The 20,123-nt window shown below is 38.4% G+C and overlaps 1 protein-coding gene across 5 annotated transcripts in view; it reads left to right on the top strand.

The window, feature by feature from the left end:
- Positions 1 to 20,123, top strand: part of PKIG (cAMP-dependent protein kinase inhibitor gamma) — a 90,167-nt gene that overhangs the window by 46,926 nt on the left and 23,118 nt on the right. For 2 of the 5 annotated variants that reach the window (XM_044663802.1, XM_044663798.1), the window contains exons 1-2: positions 10,474 to 10,638; positions 16,991 to 17,060. The gene's annotated coding sequence lies outside the window, so the exon portion shown is untranslated. Of the gene's footprint in view, positions 1 to 4,412; positions 4,432 to 10,473; positions 10,639 to 16,990; positions 17,061 to 20,123 lie in introns of those variants that run through there. The other 3 variants (XM_044663800.1, XM_044663799.1, XM_044663801.1) reach the window with 2 other exon arrangements.

Raw genomic sequence — 20,123 nt, 5'->3', positions numbered from 1 at the left:
TTTCTTTCTTTCTTTCTTTCTTTCTTTCTTTCTTTCTTTCTTTCCTCTCTCTCTTTCTAACAAAAAGGAGTTTACTTAACAATACATCAATAAGTATTCAACACTGATTCAGACATTCCTCTCTGTCCCCAAATTTGTTATAGTGGTACTAGTCAATAAGAGAATTATAGTGATTCTTTTCAGTGAGAATCTGAGCAAACCTCAGGAGACCTGACTCTTCATAGGCTAGACCTATATCTTCAGACAGTAAGGAAGCCAAAGCAGCCTTCTTCCAAGGGGGCTAATTTCTATAGCCATACTGCAGTCCCAACCTCACCTGGGTTTTCTTTATTGGATCATCTATTAAATTTGTGCCCAGGAGCTGATAAATCTGTTGTTCTTCTCTGTACATAGGAATCTCAATGTTTTCCTAGATTCACTTGACCACAGATAGGTTGTCTCTCCATACTCACCACCTTCTTCTCCTTAATTTATTTATGGCAAAAGTTGGATTTTTTCAGAACAGACTCTAAAAGCAACTAAAAGGAAAGAAGGTAAAATAATAATAACAATAGTTATCAATCAATCAATAAACATTTATTAAGCATCTGCTTTATGCCAGGCACTGTGCTAAATGTTGGAGGGGTACAAAAAAGAAGCAAAAGAGAGTCTCTGTCCTCAAGAAGCTACAATCTAATGGGAGAGACAATGTGTAAACAAATAAATACAAAGCAAGTTATATTCAGAATAAATAGGGAATAATTAACAGAGAAGGCACTAGAATTAGGATGGTTGGGGAATGCTTCAAGTAAAAGATGAGATTCCAGTTAGGACTTAAAGGAAGCCATGGAGGTGAGTAGTTGTACTGAAGGAGGGAAAACAGGTTTGGAGGAAAGTCAGAAAAAATGCCAGGACCCAAGAAATATGAAGTGGAACAATAAGGAAGCCAGTGTCCCTGGTTCAAAAAATATGTGGTGGGAAGTAAGGTCTAAGAAAACTAGAAAAGTAGGAGGAGGCTAGCTTTTTGTATTCGATCCTGGTAGCAATAGCCACTGGAGTTTATTGACTAAGGAGGTGACATGGTCAGATTTGTGCTTTAAGAAAATCATTTTAGCAGACTAATGGAAGCTAGATTGGGGGTGGGGAAGATACTTGGGACAGGGCAGTGTCAGAAAAGAGAAGGGGGGATTTAGAAGAGATGTTACAAGGGTGATGTTATAAAAATTGAGGGATGGTGATCAGGTAATAGAGGCTAGAGACTTTTGAAAGGTGGATTGGATTTGGTGGGAGAGAGTATACTACACTCTCACCCACAGCCTCTGTGCAGGTGCTGCTGGCAAAAGGCTGTGCCTCTCCTCTCCTGACAGGCTTACTAAACTGAGCCTGTCAACTATCCCTCATAACAGTTGCCTAGACAGGGAACCACTGAGAAGTTATATGTGTAGTTAACCTCTCTAGTTCCTCACGTTGGGTTGGAATAGTTATTGATAAGGGCTGTTGATGTGCTGTTTGAATAATGGTGAAGATCTGACTGCATAATTGACTCCCCTTCCCAAGGACTTAGTTATATTCACCACTCAGGAAAGGTACATGTAACAAAACACTATATTTAATTCTAATTAATGGGGTTAGGAACAAGGGAAAGGATGAAGGATTTGGGAACCTTATTGCTAATAGTCTAAGCTAATGACCAAGCTATGGAGATTGCTAATCAGGTAGAGCGTGGAGGTTCTTCACCCTCTCACTAACTCTGGCCTGACTTGGCTGGAGCCAAGCCATAGATTGGGGAAGGCTATTAATGATCTTTGATGACAGTATCACTGTTCTCTCTCAGCTCTATTGACAATGATAGTAATTGCTCTCTAGCTCTCTTAGTAAAGCAAGTTGGGTTGCAAGTACAGGCCTACCCTCCCACTTGAGACCTCCCACCTCTCAGGTTCTGCTCCAGACTGAGCCACATGTGCTGGGTCTGGTGGGTATTTATAAGGTTGGCTCCAACGGACTTTTGCCCTGGCTCATGGCATCTGGGTACATTCTGAGGTGTTCAACTGCTGGTCTGGTCACTCAAAGGTAGTGTCCATCTTGTCCCAGAAATCAATACAACAGTGAAAATGATGGACCTTGGCAACAGATTAGATTGGGGGATGGGGATGGGATGGTAAGAGACATGTAACATGTGAAAATTATATGAAATTTAATTTTCATTGTTCATAAATAAAGTTTTATGGGAACACAGCCGTGCACATTTGTGGTGTATCATTGATGGCTGTTTTGAAGCTACAATGGCAGAGCTGAGTTGTGAAAGAGACCATATGTGGTGCTCTTATCCCTTTGAACTGATGCTTGGTGCACAGAGATGCAGTTAAAATTCAACAGTTTGGAACTATGCCCAAAGGACTTATAAAACTGCATAATTTTTGGACCCATTACTAGGTTTGTATCCCAACGAGATCAAAGAAAAAGGAAAAGGAACTACATATATGAAATTCTGTATAGCAGTATTTTTTTTTGTGGTGGCAGAGAATTCGAAATTAAGGAGATGCCCATTAATTGGGTGACAGCTAAATAAGATGTGGTTTATGATTGTGATGAAATAACTATTATGGTACAAGAAAAGATGAGGGGAATGGTTTCAGAAAAAAACACCTGGAAAAACCTGTATGAATTGATGCAAAGTGAAGTGAGCAGAACCAGGAGAACATTTTACACAGTAACAGCAACATTGTGAGGATGATCAGCTGTGAAAGACTTAGCTACTCAAATCAGTACTGAAAGACTTATAAAGAAAAATGCTATCAACCTCTAAAAAGAGAAGTATATATTTTTTAACTTTTTTTTTTTGCAACATGGCTAATGTGGAAATGTTTTGCATGATTTTACAAGTATAACTGATATCATATTGCTTGTTTTCTTTTCTTTTTTTTTTTTTAACTTTTACCTTCCATCTTGGAGTCAATACTGTGTATTAGTTCTAAGGTAGAAGAGTGGTAAAAGCCAGGCAATGGGGCTTAAGTGACTTGCCCAGGGTCACACAGCTAGGAAGTGTCTGAGGTCAGATTAGAGCCCAGGATCTCCTGTCTCTAGGCCTGGCTCTCAATTCACTGAGCCACTCAGCTGCCCCCTGCGTGTTTTCTTAATGGTTAGTGGAGAGACTGGAAGGAAGGAGAGAATTTAGAACTCCAAATTGTTTAAATTTAAAATAATAATAAAAATAGTCTATTTTCAAGGAGCTCACAAACTAATGGGGGAAACAAATGAGATATACACAGGCTAAATTGGAAATAATCAACAGAAGGAAGGCATCAGATTGGTTTCCTATAGAAGATGGAATTTTAGCTAGAACTTAAGGAAGAACGGAAGCCAGGAAGAACAGATGATGAGGGAGAGAGTTCTAGGCATTGGATCCAGTGAAAATGCCAGAAGTGGAAGATGGAGTGGCTTGTGGGAGGAACTTAAAGGAGGCCAATGACATTCAATTGTAGAATCAGAAAGGGAGGGGTAGTGGCAGGGTCTCTGAATGCCAGAGGATTTTATATTTGATCCTTAATAAGGAGCCCCAGGACTTTATTAAATAAGGAGTGATATGGTCAAACTTGGGCTTTAGGAAGATCACTCTGATAGTTGACCAGAGAGGAAAGGCTGGAGTGGGGAGTGACTTGAGCCGGAATCCAACCAGGAGACTATTGCAGTGGTCCTGGTAAGATCATGAGGGCCTGGACCACGGTGGTAGAGAGGAAGGGATGACCATATGAGATGTCATAAAAGTAAAAGGACAAGCCTTGGAAACCGATTGGATTTGGGCAGTGCCCACCAAGCTTTAAATCTATGATTCTCCTGTTTTTAAAATGTGAGCGCATTAAGAGTCTATAAACATTACTGTTTGTCTTAACAAGCTTCATTAGGACTGTGAAGAGTTAGGAAAACAAGTCAATCCCTTTGAGAAATAGCACTGTTTTCTCTCTATAAATTAATTGTCAAAACGCATTGCATTCCTACTCCGAACTCTTCCTTGCTGAGTTTCTCAGGGACTCTCAGAGTTCAGGTTGTGCAACAGGCCTGGGAGCCTCCAGCCCTTTGGCCAATATAAATGTTGGTCTTCAACCATTTTCTCTCCCTTTGGAATTAGGCAAAGCAGGACTCAGGGGATAGGCTAATTTGCATTGTTTCTGCTGCAAGACCTAGGCATTCAGTGAAGTTGGCTGAGGTTTGTTTGTTTTTTTTTTTTTCGAACAAATCAGTAGGCAAGTGTATAAACCACTTCTGTAAGTTGAAACTGTGCAGAAGGCTCTGGACTTTTTATTTGTTAGAACCAAGCCTTTCCACTGAAAGTATTTGCATACTTTGGGGGTTGGGAGAGGAAGGGAAAAGAGGTGCTACTCTGCACCTGGGGAAGCAGCTGCTGCCTTTCACCCTAGACAGCCTGGATGATAGGTCTCTCCCTCGTCTTTATGTGTGAGTATATCTATCATTTCATATTGTTTGTGAAAGTATAGCCGATTGTTATCATTCCTGGAAAAGCAAGTCTATGGGTAATCTCATTGTTCCAAAATACCAGGAGCTGTCATTCACGATGAGATCCTAATTTCATTACTGTGACTGAGGCATATTCAAGTCTACCCTTTTTGTTAAAGGAGTGCATATGTTGGGAGTAGCAGTTAAGAAACTTATTTTATTTTATTTATTTATTTTTGAACCCTTAACTTCTTTGTATTGGCTCCTAGGTGGAAGAGTGGTAAGGGTGGGCAATGGGGGTCAAGTGACCTGCCCAGGGTCACACAGCTGGGAAGTGTCTGAGGCCAGATTTGAACCTAGGACCTCCCATCTCTGGCCTGACCCTCAATCCACTGAGCTACCCAGCTGCCCCAACTTATTTTAAATACATGTATTTCATTGTTTAATTTTATTAGTTTTACATGTTTTAAAAATAATATTAAATTGAGCAGTGGAGGCATAAACTGATAAAGAGAATGAGATTCACATATTTTAAAAGAAGGGGCAGCTAGGGTGGCACAGTGAATAAACTACCAGGTCTAGAGCTGGGAGGTCCTGGGTCCAAATCTGACCTCAAACACTTCCTAGTTGTGTGATCCTGAGCAAGTCATTTAACCCCGACTGCCTTTTAACTCTTACCACTCCTCTGCCTTGGAACTGATGCCTGGAATCAATTCTAAGACAGAGGTATAGGTTCAAAAATAAAACAGAAGCTGTGTGACAAATTGGAAAGAAAAATGCACTTGCTTCTTGCCTTAAATAAGGCAATTAGATGATTTGATCTCTAAAGTACCTTCCAGCAGTAATGGCCTATGTACAAAGGTCCTTTCCAGCTCCAGTACTTTCTGGTCTGTGGGCTCTTCTAGTTCTGACATTCTGTGTTCTAAAATCCTTTTTAGTTGTGTGTTAGAGTGTGTGTGTGTGTGTGTGTGTGTGTGTGTGTGAACAGAAGCCCACATAAAACTTCCTGTGAGTTGAGGAGTGGTCTTGGGGGAACAGTAAGGGGAACAAACTTGTTTGGTGAAACTTTCCAGAAGCAAAACAACTGCTCACTTGAAACACAGAGATTTATCATCCAAATCCATGCAGATTGCCAGGGCTATAAATAGTTTGAGCTGCAAGTAAACAGTTTCTTTCCCCCTTAGCTGCTGCTAGCAGCCCATTGTTCAGGAGCCTCAGTAACTGAGCCAAGGAAGCAGCATTTGAGCCCAAACTTGGTCTCCCTCCTCTGCATAGGAATCAAGCTCCTTCCCTGGTTGGGGAAAATGTCAAGAATTTGACAAGGTTGCAGTGGGGCACTTGTGACCTGGAACAAAATTGGGCTGCTTCGCCCAGCTTTTTCTTCCTTCTTTTACACCACTGCCAACTCTTGCCTGCTTCAGAACCGTTTAGATCACAAATTTTATAGATACTATAAAAAGACAGAAACACATGGCTAATTACTGAGAGGCATATTCCATTGCCACACACTCCCTCTTTTCAAGGCAAAAGTGCACATGGCCACTTCCTGAGAAGAGGGAGTCATTTGATTTCAGGGTTGCCCTTAGTAGATCACCGAACACACTCCAGCTGCCTCCTTCACTGGAGAAATTTTCTGCAAGTTGTAGACATTTCAAAAACCTCTTGAATAAGCCAAGCAAAATGTTGCCTTGAGAACAGTTTTGGACATTCCATAGTTTATTTTTAAAATTTCCTTTTGGAAAAAAAAATCAGAGCCTCCTACATAGTTTTCCACTTCTGTTGCATTCATTTGTAAGAGTCCATTATATTGAGCAATCATAAGTAGGCTCTGAAACAGTGGTTTAGTATAAAAGATAGGGTGGTACAATGGAAAGAGGGCTGGATTTTTAGTCAAAGGACCTGGGTTTGAATCCAGCCTCTGCTAATTAATTGTATGTGTCACGTGACCTTGGATAAGTGACTTCATTTCTCTAGGTCTCCATTTGGCCCTATTTGGGGATGGGGACGGGGGTAGGCCTGGCTAGGGACTGAGAAGGTAGTCTCTTAAAACTAGAAAGAGCATGAGAATAGGTCACAGCCTTAATTAAGAGTTCTCCAGTCAATATAGAAATTGTCTTGGGCACTTTAGTAATGGTGATTCTTGGGGAGAAACTGGGGTGTTTCCTATCATCACCAAAAATGGTTTGGTTTCAAAGTCTTAGTTTTTGAATTGTGGTATTTATTAATACGGACATATAGATCCAGGGAAGGAAAAGGGAAAGAGGAATGATAGGAGCAAAAATCTCTAGATTATATTTCAAGTTTTTTGCTAACCAGCTAGATAGGAACCTGTTATAACAGTGGCCAAAATCCTGGATAAAGTGCTAGGACCCCTGGCTTCCAGGCCCACTCTGCCATGTCACCTGGGGGAAGGCCCTGCCTGGCTCCGTACCTCACGTTTGTCCTCAGCTCCCTTCTCAATCTTCATGCTGATGATCCTGTATATAATGAATACTTTACCTCAGATTTCTTCATTCATAAAACATAGCCTATGGATAACAGTTATTGTGGTGTGGTTCAGAGAACTCCAGACTTGAAGTCAGAGGTTTGGGTTTGAATCCTGATTCTGCCACTTAGTATGTCTGTGACCGCAGGCAAGTGAGTCCTTTAATATCTCCAGGCTACACTTTCCTGCTCTGTAAAAGGAAAACTACCTTGTCCAGTTTACCTCATAGCCTATAAACAAAGCACATTAAGGTTGCAAGAAGTTTTCATGTACATTAATTCATTTGGCCCTTAAAAAGTACTAGGAGGTGGCCAAACAGGAAAAAAAAAATCTTCCCATTAAATTTCTCCAACAAGAGTTTGCTAACTGCAATATAGAAGCAATTAACCAATATATAAAAGACTAATAGTCATTTATTCAATGGTCAGTGGTGTGGTCAAAAGTTATGAAGAGTACTCAAAAGAACTGCAAAATGAAAACTGTGATTTCAGAACCACATGAAAAATGCTCTCAAAATCACTAAAAAGAAGAGAAATGTAAATCAAAATAACCCTAATAACCTTACAAATGGGCAAAAATAATAATAACAACAACAACAACAAAAGGCAGTCAATGCTGGAGAGGTTGTGGAAAAATAGGCATATACCAATATTGTTGGTGAGGCTCTGAAGTGGTATTGTAAAACTATTTGGAGTTATGCAAATAGTGACTAAAATGTCCATGCCCTTTGAACTGGAGACTTCATTACTGGATTATACCCCTTTGATATGAAAAAAGGCCCAATATACAGTATTCTAAAATATTTATAACAACATATTTTGTGATAGATAAGAACTGGAAGATGCTCACCAATTGAGAAATCAGTACAAATTATGGTACATTGAAGTAGTGGAATATTACTGTGCTGTAAGAAATGAGGTACATGATGAATACAGAGAAGCATGGAAAGATCTGAACTGTTGCAGAATGAAGTAAGCAGAGCCATATATATTTAGCTATAGATAAACAGAAAGAAACTACAGTAATGTAAATAGAAAGAACAGTGTCACACCAAAAATCAGAAGTAAATAAAACAAAATTATAAAGATCAAAAGGAATTCAAATAGGGACATATGAGAAGACACCTCCAACCCTTTGCGAAGGTAAGAAGTCCACAGGTGTCATACATTGAACATGTTTTGGGACTTTTTTGTTGTATTGATGAGTTATGCTGACTTTTTTTAATCATCTCTAAAAAAAGTAATACTTGTCATATGGGATGGCTCCCTGAAAAGAAGGAAAGGGGGGGATACATAGAGTACTTGGATTTAAGAAACAGAAAATATAGAAAACCCTTAGTCCTAGCAATACTACTGTTGGATCTGTTTCCCCTGGAGATTTAGGGGGAAAAAGAAGAACCTATTATGGTCTAAAATATCTATAATAGCTCTCTTTGTGGTGACTAAGTACTAAAAATGGAGATGTCCATCAATTAGGGAATAGCTGAACAAGTTATGGTATATGATTGTGATGGAATACTACTGTGTAGTAAGAAATGGGGAACAGATTAATATTTTTTTAATTTAGAGACCTATATGAAATAATAAAGAGTGAAACAAGTAGAACTAATAGAATATTATATGTAGCTACAGAATTAAGATTTGAAGAATAATTTGTGAATGTCCATCTCCAGAAAAAGAATCAATAAGTAGAAATATGAAAGACAAAATTTATATATATGTATTTTTTGTCACATGATCATTTCTATGATGCACAGAGGGGAGGGAGAGAGATACCTGAGAATTTTAATGTAATCAACAAACAAATTAATTTAAAAAACCAATTTTTTTAAAAAGAGCTACTTGAAGTATAAGTAGAACAAGTTATATTCTCTGCATTTTAGAAATAAGGAGATTGAGACCCTGAGACGGGAGGTCATTTGCTCAAGGTTACACAGAGCAGGCCTCAAACCCAGCTCTGCTGATCCTGAAATCTAGTGGCCTTTGCATTGGCACCACACAGAGAGGGTTATGAAGAACCAGATAGTACTTAGAAGACCAAGTCAGTTTAGTGCTGGTATTAAGGTTTTCTTTTTACAAATTAGTTTATATATATGAAGAACAGTTTTCTCTGCAGGAGAAGTTTTACAAATGAAGAGTTGTAAAAGAAGAAAATGATGGCTTTATGTTTGTGTGTATGTTCCTTCATTTTGGTTATGCTGATGCATGACTCAGAGCAAAGAAAATAATTCAGTCAACTGACCTGTCTGGAAACTTTTTGTTTTCTGAAGCCCATTCAGGCTGTTGGAATGAAGGCATATTCTACCAATTATAGCATGAATTCAAGCCCTTTAAGTTGGATGTACCTTCCTATGATGCTCAAAAGAATTTTGCTTCATCACTAACAATGTCTTCATTTTATTCAGTGCCTCTTTCCCAAGATAGCAAAGCTTTTAATTCCTTGGATATTGTTCATTCTCACAGCCTCCTTAAGACATAGGAAGGGAATATATGATGGGCTGTTCTCACTTTACGGGTGGTAAAACTGATTCAGAAAGGGAAATTGAATCATAGATTTCTGCATTTTGTTAGAGCTCAGAATTTCCCTTTGTAACATGGAATATCTAAACTGGAAAAGGTCTTAGAGCTCAACTAATCTAATCCTCTCATTTTACCGATTTGAAAATTGTGCCCCCCCCCAAAGGAAAGTGACTTGCCCAGAGTTGACCAATAAATTAGGGACAAAGTGGGATGAGATCCAGCCAGCCCAGCATTATCTTCACAAGTCCTATAGGATATACTGTGAAAGAGGGAAGTTATCCTTCTTGGTGTGAACTTGGAAAGTTAGCTATCATCCATCAGTTTGTGCTTTCAATCATTTTGAAATCCATTTCTGTTTTCATTTCTAAAAACTTTTTTAGACTGAATCATGCCTTGTGGGAGACATTGTGATATGATCTAGGAGTCAGTTATTTGGTCCAAATCCCATCTGTGTGAGATCCTGGGGCAAGTCTCCCCTGAATCTTAGTTCCCTCATTTGTCAAGAGGGTTACAATTGCCCACATACTTCGTATAATTGTGTTAAACATGAGCGGCTGGCATCTAGTACCATTCTCTGCCTAGTATATGGGCTCAATACATATTCATTAATGTACTTCTGTGGGAAACCAAACAACTTCATCAACTTGTCAGGAAGAAGGCAATGGGAAAAATATCTCATCCCAAGGAAGATAATTGAATGCTCCAAAGGAAACATGATAAACTAGTCATCGGGCAATAAGAGACAATGGGAAGGGATTCCTGGATTCCAGGGCTAGTGAATTGTGGATAGGAAACCTTTGGTCACTGACGCAACAGCGCTGAAAATGGAAGGAAGGATGTCAGACATATGTGGCCAGCCTGGGATGAAGTTACAGCATCGAGCTCATTGTCCTGAGGAAACAGATCTCTGCTGTGAACTTCGAGGTGGAAGCTGGGCAAATGACTGGTTGACATCATCAGGCTGAGCATTGCATTACAACAAATGGGGACTTGCTTGGCAAGCTACGTGGGAAACTCCCACTAAACCCTCGAAGTGCATTTCATTTAGGAGAGAGAAGAGGAAGAAAGCTCTCTAACGGCACCAACTCCTGTGGCCAATCTATCCTGGCTCTTTTGCTGACAGTCAGGCTGGCAACTGCGATTCCTTGGTTTATAAGCCTACTTCTCCACTGGGAACTCCCAGGGCCCAGAGAGTTTCATTCTGTAAGTAGAATCTCAAATTCCTTCCAAGAAGCAGAGGCAGAGTATAGAGATGAGCTCTCTAGAAAGAGAGATAGATGACATGTCGAAAACTAGAGAGCTGTTTTTAAAAATGTGATGTGATGTGTGTGTGTGTATGTTTATCCTAAAAACAATGGTTTTACCTGAAACGTCTTAAGGCTATTGTGGCCTCCAGATGTGTTCCTGTCATGTTTTGTCTAAAGAACATGGGAATTTAATTTGGGATTAGGAATGTTAATGAGTTTTATAAAGTTATTTGATTGTTATAACTATATGACCTTGTTAGAAAGGATATTGGTCTGAGATACTGGGTTCTAATTCTCACTCTGCAACTACCTACATTGATTGGCTGTGTGACATTAGGAAAGTTACTTTAACTTTTCAGGACTGATGTTTCCTCTTCTGTAAACTGAGGAATACTTGGATTTAGTAGGTTTTGTTTGTTTGTTTATTTTTAAGCTGTAATCGGTGTCTTTAGGTACCTTCCAACTCTGACAGTCTGTGTTCTGAGGATCCTTCCAAGGCCAATACTTTCTCTCCAGGGTTCTTTGCAAATCAAACATTTTATGGTTCTAAGAACAAATGTAGAACTAGATGGCAAAAAACACTGTAGACCTCACTTACTTTTGCCACAGGGTAGTTTCCCCCCTACATTTTGGAATTTGCTATTTATTTTTGGCAAATAAGCTGAGCATGTAAGCTCATGAATGGTTTGCTTTTCAGTACCTGTTCAGCTGTATAAATATAAGGAGCCACTTTGGTACTGAAAAGGAGGTTAGCAATCATTGTTGCTATAGAGCTTGGGCAGAGTCACAGTGAATTATAGATACCAGGGGTGGGGGAAGGGGAGGTTGGATGGATAATATATCTTAGATTGTTAGGTCTCCCATTCAGCATCCCTAAAAAGTACTTTAACTATATCTCAAAAGTTTTACCATTGAGAAGGCGCAAACTTGAGCCAGAACTTGCATAGGCTTATGTCAGAACTTGAAAGAAATCAAGCCATAGGGAATAGACTTATTTTTGTTCCCTCTGGGGGAATCTGTGCTGTTTAAACGGTGCTGTTTAAATTGACACACATCCTGGGAACAAGTTTCTAGGAGTTTTTCATGTTTCATATGAGCATGTATGGGATTTAAAAAAAAAATCTTTACTTTCTATCTTAGTAACAGCTCTAATACAGAAGGGCAAGAGCTAGGTAAATGTGTTAAGTGACTTTCCCAGGGCCACAGAGCTAAGAAATATCCGAGACCAGATTTGAACCCAGGTCCTCCCAACTCCAGACCTGGAACTCTAGCTACTCTGCCATCTAGCTACTCCTGTGTATGTGGTTCTTAAAAAGTGAGGAAGAAAGCAAGTATCAAATAAGATTTCAGGATCTCAACTTGGAAGGGACTTTAGAGTTCATTTAATCCAACCTCTTCATTTTATAGTCAAGGAATTTGAGGCCCAGAGAGGTTAAGTGATTGTCCAAATTCTTTTTGCCAATAAGTAGCAGAATCAGAATCAGGCAGCTAGGTTGCACAGTGGGTAGGGTGTTAAGCCTATAGTCAGGAATACTCATCTAGACTCAGGAAGTTGAAATCTGATCTCATTTACTTTCCAACAGGGGGACCCTGGGCAAGTCACTTTACCCTGGTTGCCTCAGTTTCCTCATCTGTCATTTGAACTGGAAAAGAAAATGGCAGACCACTCCAGTATTTTTGCCAAGAAAATCCCAAAACGGGACCACAGAGTTAGACACAACTAAAAACACTCAATAACAACAACAAACAGAATCAGAATTCAAACCTAGGTCCTTCAACTCTATATCCAGTGAATTTTTCATTATATCTGAATACCTATTTAAAATGTGAATTGTATGTGTGTTTGGGTGGGGAAAGCATTATCCCAATTCAAGGTATTATAATAATAAATAAAAGTGAAATCCTTAAGGTTTGCCATGAAGCAGCACATTCAACTGACTGATTCAGAAAGCACAAGCTACAGTTTCTGATGCTGTAAAATGAACAGTGTGAGATGGCCTCCAAGGGTCCTTCTGGTTCTAATGTTCTGGGCTGTTCTTGTGCTCCGTTATCTTATCTAGGTGTACCTATCCTAGGTGTACCTGGTCAGTTACTAGACACTAACAATGATGACTCCCCCGTGGATCATTTTTATTTCTCCACATGGGATTAAATTGATCAGTGCTGGACTTGAGGAAAGACCCAAGCCCAAGGCATAAAATGGTGGAATTTGGAAATTTCACAGCATCACAGATCTTTTACTCTTTTGAGTCAGTAAAGGCTAGAATATGTTTTGTTGACTCATCAGGAGGAAATTGTCTTTATTTTACTAGTAAATGATTAACCCTTAAAATCCTGTTATAACTGAATGGAAAATGATTTACTTCTAATAAAGTCTATAGAAATATAAGTTTTTATTAATGCTATTATATCAGATATAATAATATGTACTGGCTCATATTTCTATAGTTCTTTTTTTTTGACAAAGTATTTTTTCATAACTCAGTGAGACAGATAATATAAGCATTATTTTCTCCATTTTATAGCTGAAGAAACTGAGGCCCAGAGAGTGATTTGCCCAAGGGCACAAAGCTAAAAAATTATATAGTTAGTGCTAAAGTCTGACATTCTGACTCCAGTTCCTTGAAGATGGGGGAGGGGGGTAAGAGCAAATATCAGAAATTGTCTAGAACTGGAAGGGACCTTAGAAATTATCTAATTCTAACTTTCTCTGACCCCATGTCCCACACCCTGTTTCTGGTCTACTCTGTCACTCACGTGCTTTATTCTTTTCACTGTAAACCCTTTTCCCTCTCTCCCTCCATTCTGTCTAGTACGTCACTATCACAGACTTTGTAGACACAAGTACAGTACTTATATACAGGTTTATAGCATACATAAGCCTCAATGAGAATAATAATCCCAGTCTTCAGCCATCAACTGCCCTACTGTAAATAGTGATCAACTTCAAGGCGGTGTTTATTTTAGTAAACCGAGGTCATCTCTGAACTCGATGAGGCCATTGCTGATCTGTGGATAAGGCCCAGAAATGCTACTGAGTCGCCATTACGGACCGGGATTTAGAGACTGCCGATAGCACCGTGTTTGGGGACTGAGGTCACTGTGGTAAAGCTGGGCCCAAAGCAGAAGTAGCTCCCACCCCCAGAGCCTAGAGAGCCTTTGCTGACATTATTTAAGGAAGCAGCCAGCAGGTGTTACTTCCTGCACGCTGTGAAGAAACTGATTTACTGACCCCCCAGGCTCTATTTGTGCTTGAATGAGAGGTCAGAAGTGACACCAGGATGGAAACTGATCCGGGCAGCGTAGGACTTCTGCAAAGGTCCTTGGAATCCGAGTGTGGGGCTGAGATCACTATTCCGCAGGCCTTTCAGAAAGGCCTTGGGAAAGCTTTTGAATATTGTTTCTTCTAAGGAGAGGGAAGTGTTTTGATAGTTACCCTTAGTAGCCACTGAAGGAAGCGATTATATTAAAGGCTGGAAAGCCTCTGATCTAATACAGGGAGGGAGCCAACATTGGCTAGCCCTAATTGCCCTTCTGCCTTGGAACCAATGATTAGTATTAATTCAAAGATGGAAGAAAAGGGTTTAAAAAATAACTATAGAGATGGATGGATGGATAGATGGATAGATAGATAAGTATAATTTAATATGTTTCTTTTTCAATCCTGTGTATTTTGTTTTATGCATTTAAAAATATTATTGTGGGGCAACTAAACAACTTAGTGAATAGAGTACCAAGCTTGGAAGCAGGAAGTTCAAATGTGGCCTCAGATACTTCCTAGCTGTGTAACCCTGGGGAAGTCACTTAATCCCCATGGGCTAGCTCTTGCCACCCTTCTGCCTTGGAACCAATCTTTAATATTAATTCTAAGATGGAAGATAAAGGTTTAAAAAGAAGTAAATAGAGATGGATAAATAGATAGATAACAATAATTTAATATAATTGGTTTTTTTGGCAATCCTGTCATTTTGTTTTATGCATTTAAAAATGTGATTGTGGGAACAGCAAAGTGACTTAGTAGATAGAGTGCCAGGCTTGGTACTGGATTCAAATTTGACTTCAGACACTCCTAGCTATGGAACCCTGGGCAAGACACTAAACCCCAATTGCTTTGCCCTTACCATTCTTCCACCTTAGAAACAAGTCTCAATTCTAAAATAGAAAGTAAGGGTTTAAAATTATTCTGAGAAAGATTCCATAGGCTTCCCAGACCTTCAGAGGGGTCCATTACACAAACAGGGTGTAGAACTCATGTAGTAGACCTTTAAGGCTCCTTCCAGCTCTCAGCCCTATAACCATTTGATCATGGGCTTTGGGGAAATAAGGTCATTTTTCCTCACAAAAAGGCTGGGGAGTTCTGCACCAGAAATATCTGAAATTCTAGGCAATTTAGGGGAATGGAATGAAAACATGGTATAAAACAATTAGTAGATCTTTGATCTAACTATGGTTCAAATTTCATCCTGGTTTGGGCTACATGTTAGCAGTTGCTCAAAACTACTCATATTTGGAACAACTGGATACATGGCAGAGTGGAAAATACACTGAACTTCAGCTCTTGTCCAGGCTCCATCTCTTACTAACTCTGTGACTCCATACTGTCTCCCTCTTTGGTTCTCAGTTTCCCTGTCTATGATGGAATTGGACTAGATAACCTCTAAGCCCTAAATCTATATTCTTTTCTTGTAAACTCTGAACATGTAAATTTAGAGGAGGCAAAAGGGTTGTCTAGAAGTGAATTAAAGTATCCTCCATTTGACCTCCAGCGCAACTCCATTTGCTCCTCAGGTTCTCCTGTAAAATGAAAGATTAAACTAGATGACTTCTAAAGTAAGTCTCTCTCTCCCTTTCCTGACATACAGTACTAAGGTCCCTTCCAGTTCTAACAATAAATCCTAAGGTATTTCCTATGTAGCATTCAATATTTTTTTCTTTTCTTTACAGGAGAGACTAAAACTTCCTTTGGGGTTTTTTTGTTTGTTTGTTTTGTATTGTTTTGTTTTTCTTTTTTACTTCCTGGGTTAAACTATATTGCGCCCTTTTTTTCTTTCATTAAATTATGAACCATAGGGAGCAGCGAGGTGGCTCAGTGAATAGAGAGCCAAGCCTGGAGACAATGGTCTTGGAATCAAATCTGGCCGCAGATACTTCCTAGCTTTATGATTCTAGGCAAATCACTTAAACCCAATTAATTGTCCAGCCCTTACTGCTCTTCTGCCTTGGAATCAATATATAGTATTGATTCTAAGATGGAAGGCAAGGGTTTAAAAGAATTATGAACCACCCCATTTTACTGTTTCTCCTTTTCCAAGCACTGAGAAAGACTCACTTGATTGAAAGGCTGGAGAATCTACCTGAGGCGTCAATGATCACAACCGAAAATTACTGCTGCTGAGTTGTAGCTCACCAGCAAAGCCTTACTGTCGAATCAGAAATGCATTTAACTGGGTTTGTAGGACAAGGGTGCAGTATTGCTTCTAAGTATTGTGAAAGCGAATTTATAACCCGAAAGAAGGATCTCTCCTTCTCCAATGGGTTTTTACAGGGCACTAACTCAATGTTTATAGAGTTAGAATACATAAGTTGAAGAGTAATTATGTAATTCACTTCCCCTCTCAATGCCATTCATAATTCCTTTTTTAAATGAAGAGATCATACTCTGAGAACCCTTTTCATTCTAGGATCTCTTCCAGTTCTGACATTTTTGTGACTAAAGCCCCGAGACAAGGCCCGGGGCATCTTTTTAGTTTTTAAAAAGTAAAATTTTACAATTTATCAGAAAGATAAAAGTGATAGACTTAAGTGAGGAAATCAAAACTAACCTCCCAGCAGGAGAACTACTTTATAACACAACTTTCTGACCTCTATCTCAGGCCTAGTTACACTGAATGAGCATGGATACTAAGGAAATGGTATTTTCTTAAAAGCCAGGCATCTCCTATGAAAGACTCTATTCACTCTTCCTTAGCTTAGAACTTGGAAGCATTTATCAGAGCAATGGACTGATTCATTGCTCGTCTTAGCTCTTTACTCTGTCATTTAAGGCCTTCCACAATCTGACACCAAGTAACTTCCCTTCATGTTCTCTACAACCAATTCAGACTATATACTCTTTCTAACACACATTCCCCCACACCATTAAGATTTCCTGTCCCTAGATCTTTGCCTTCCCTGCTCTGTAATATGTTGAAATTTTGCCTATCCTTCAAAATCACAATGCTTGTCACATAGTGAGCATTTAATAAATGTTTGTTGGATTTAACCACTTTTTTCTGACATTAACTTTTTTTTACCCCTTTGTTTCTCAGACTATCCAGAGTGATTAATCAAAGGCTAAAGATCTGAAGGCATGATGGGAAGAGAAAAAAACTAAACCAGGTGAGAAGTTATATACTTTCTCTCCTTTTTTTTAAACCTTTATCTTACATCTCAGAATTAATATTGTGTATCGATTCCACAGCATAAGAGTGGTAAGGACTAGGCAATGGGAACAAAATGACTTTGAACCCAGGACCTCCTGTCTCTGGACCTGGCCATCAATCCACTGAGCCACCTAGCCGCCCCTGATACACCTTCTATTCCAAGTCTACAAATATTTTCTTAAGCACTTATGTTTCTGTTTGTAGGGAAAAATGAATTATTGCATAATGTTAGAGACTTTACATTTGTCTTGAGAAAAAGACACATTTGATGCTCTACAACAGTGATGGGCAAACTTTTTAAAGAGGGGGCCAAAGGAAAGGAAATACTCATCTGTCAGTCTGTTTCAAGGGCAACTCTTTCGAAGTTTCATTGTATTGTATGCTATACTCATTGTATTCGTCAGATTAAGAATGATGTCCCGAAGCAGAATAGAACATTTCAGGACCCCTCCCCCATCTGGCCCACACGCTATAGTTTGCCCATCACTGCTCTAGAATTATTAGCAATACTTCAGTACTTAATAAAAAATAAACTAATTTAGTTAATATCCAAATGAGATAGAAGTAAAATGTGTAATTTTGATTATATTAAACTAAAAAGGGTTTGCACAAACAAAACCAGGGTAGCCAAAATTAGAAAGAAAGCAGGAAACTATGAAAAAGAATTTATGGCAAGTTTCTATGATAAAGGGAGCTAAGCCAATTTATAAAAATAAGGGCCATTCCCTAATTGATAAATGGTCAAAAGATATGAACAAGCGATTTTCAGAAGAAGAAATCAAAGCTTTCAATGAGGATATGAAAAAGTGCTCTAAAATACTAATAATTAGAAAAATACACATTAAAACAACTGAGAATACCACCTCACATCTCTTAGATTGGCTAAAATGACAGAAGAGAAAAATGATAGAGGGGTTGTGGCAAAATAGAGACACTAATGCACTATTGGTTCGGTTATGAACTGGTCTAGCCCTTGTAGAGAATAATTTGGAACGGTGCATACCCTTTGACCTAGCAATATCACTACTAGGGCTATATCTGAAAGAGATCTAAAGAGGAGGAGAAGAAAAAAAGAATGACATATATATATATATATATTTTTGGACATAACTTATATGATAATTAGTTTCTTTTGGATAAGCATATTTATTATAATTTATTACATATTTATAACATTATGTGTATTATATTATTGCTATATTACAGATTGCATTGTTATATATAAAAATAAAATAAATGGTAAGAAACAAAAGAGATAAAAGAAAAAGGACTTATATATACAAAAATACTTGTAGATACATAATGGATATCATATCTTTTGCCTCTCAATGGGAAGGAGAGAAGCTAGAGAGAGAGAATTTAGAACTAAATTTTTTATTAGTATTTTAAAGTTTACAAAAATTACTATCTCCATTTTATAAATGAGGAAACTGAATCTTGGAGAGGTGAAATGCTTTACCTAGGATCACAGTTAGTATTTGATCTGGCATTTGACTTAATCTGCTATCCAGGGTTATTCCTACTATACCATGATGCCCCCAAAGTGAATATTTCAGATCAATGTACATTATGACAGAGCTTGTTGTTTATTTTTTAATTAGGCATGAATAATTCCGTTGCAGGATGGACTGATGTAGACTAGATGAGATTATAGTCTGGTGGACTTGGAATTCATTAAATGTTAAACCTATAGGACAGTCATTAATTGTTTAATATCAATTTGGAAGGAGGTCTCTGTAGGAAAACTTCAGGTCTTGTCCTTATGCATGAATTTTTCTTCTTTTAATTAATGTCAGGTAAAGGCAAAGAACAAGTGCTTATCAACTTTGCAGGTGACACAAAGCTGGGAGAGAAAGAGGGATAGCTAACTATCCCTCTGGATAACAGAATCAGGATCCAATAAGATCTTGATAAACTGGATAACAGAATCAGGATCCAATAAGATCTTGATAAACTAAAATATTGAGCCAAACATAGTATGAAATTTAAGTGAAGGAATTTTAATAACAATGAATGTTAAATTTATATTGAACCATTAACCAACTACTCTTTGAATCTGGCCATCCAACCAGTCTGAATTTATCTAATCATTTAATTATTTAATCCATATCTCTTCATCTTATCCACAAGGATAGTATGAGATATTTTATCAAAAGTTTTGTAAAAGACTAGCAAAACTGTATCTTGTTGTCCTCACTTATGATTTTAGTAATCTTGTTAAAAAAAAGAATGAGGTTAGTCAGCATGATGTATTCTTTTCGTTGTTTTGTTTTTTTTTAGCAACTCATTCCTTTTATTAATTTTTCAATTACATGTAGAAACAATTTTTTAACAGTTGCTTTCTGACCTCCTTTTGCAATCCAAATCTCTTCCTCCCTTCCTTCCCTTCCCCCTTCCCAGGCCACAAGCAGTCTGATATAGATTATGCCAGTGTTGTCATACAACAGAAATTTCCCTATTCCTCATATTGTGAAAAAAGACTTATCTTGCACATGTAAGAAAAAAATCATGAAGGAAAATGGTTGGCAGGATTCAGTCTGCATTCATAATCTGACACTTCCTTCTGTGGCTGTGGATAGCACTTTTTATCATGAGCCTCTTGGCGATATCTTGGGTCCTTGCAGCACTGCTGATAATAGTTTAGTCCTTCACAGTTGTTCTTTGTATAATATTTCTTTTAATGTAGTGTTCTCCTGGTTCTGCTTACTTCACTTTGCATCAGTTCATAGAAATCTTAATGATTTTTTTTAAGTCATCCCATTCATCATTTCTTATAGTACAATAGTATTTCATCCAAATACCATAATTTGTTCAGCTTTCCCCCAACTGATGGACATCCCTTCATTTTCCATTTTTTTGCCACCACAAAGCTGCTATAAATATTTTTGTACATGTAGGTCTGTTTCCCTTCTCTATGATTTCTTTGGGATATAGATTTCATAGTGGTATTTCTGGGTCAAAGAATATGCACAAAAAATATTTTGGGCATAGCTCCAAATTGCTTTTCATAATGATTGTT

This window comes from Gracilinanus agilis, chromosome 2, assembly GCF_016433145.1.
Source record: "Gracilinanus agilis isolate LMUSP501 chromosome 2, AgileGrace, whole genome shotgun sequence".
In the NCBI taxonomy this organism is placed as follows: Eukaryota; Metazoa; Chordata; class Mammalia; order Didelphimorphia; family Didelphidae; genus Gracilinanus; species Gracilinanus agilis.
Note: the sequence above shows the minus strand (reverse complement) of the source record. Positions and strands in the feature narration are given on the sequence as shown.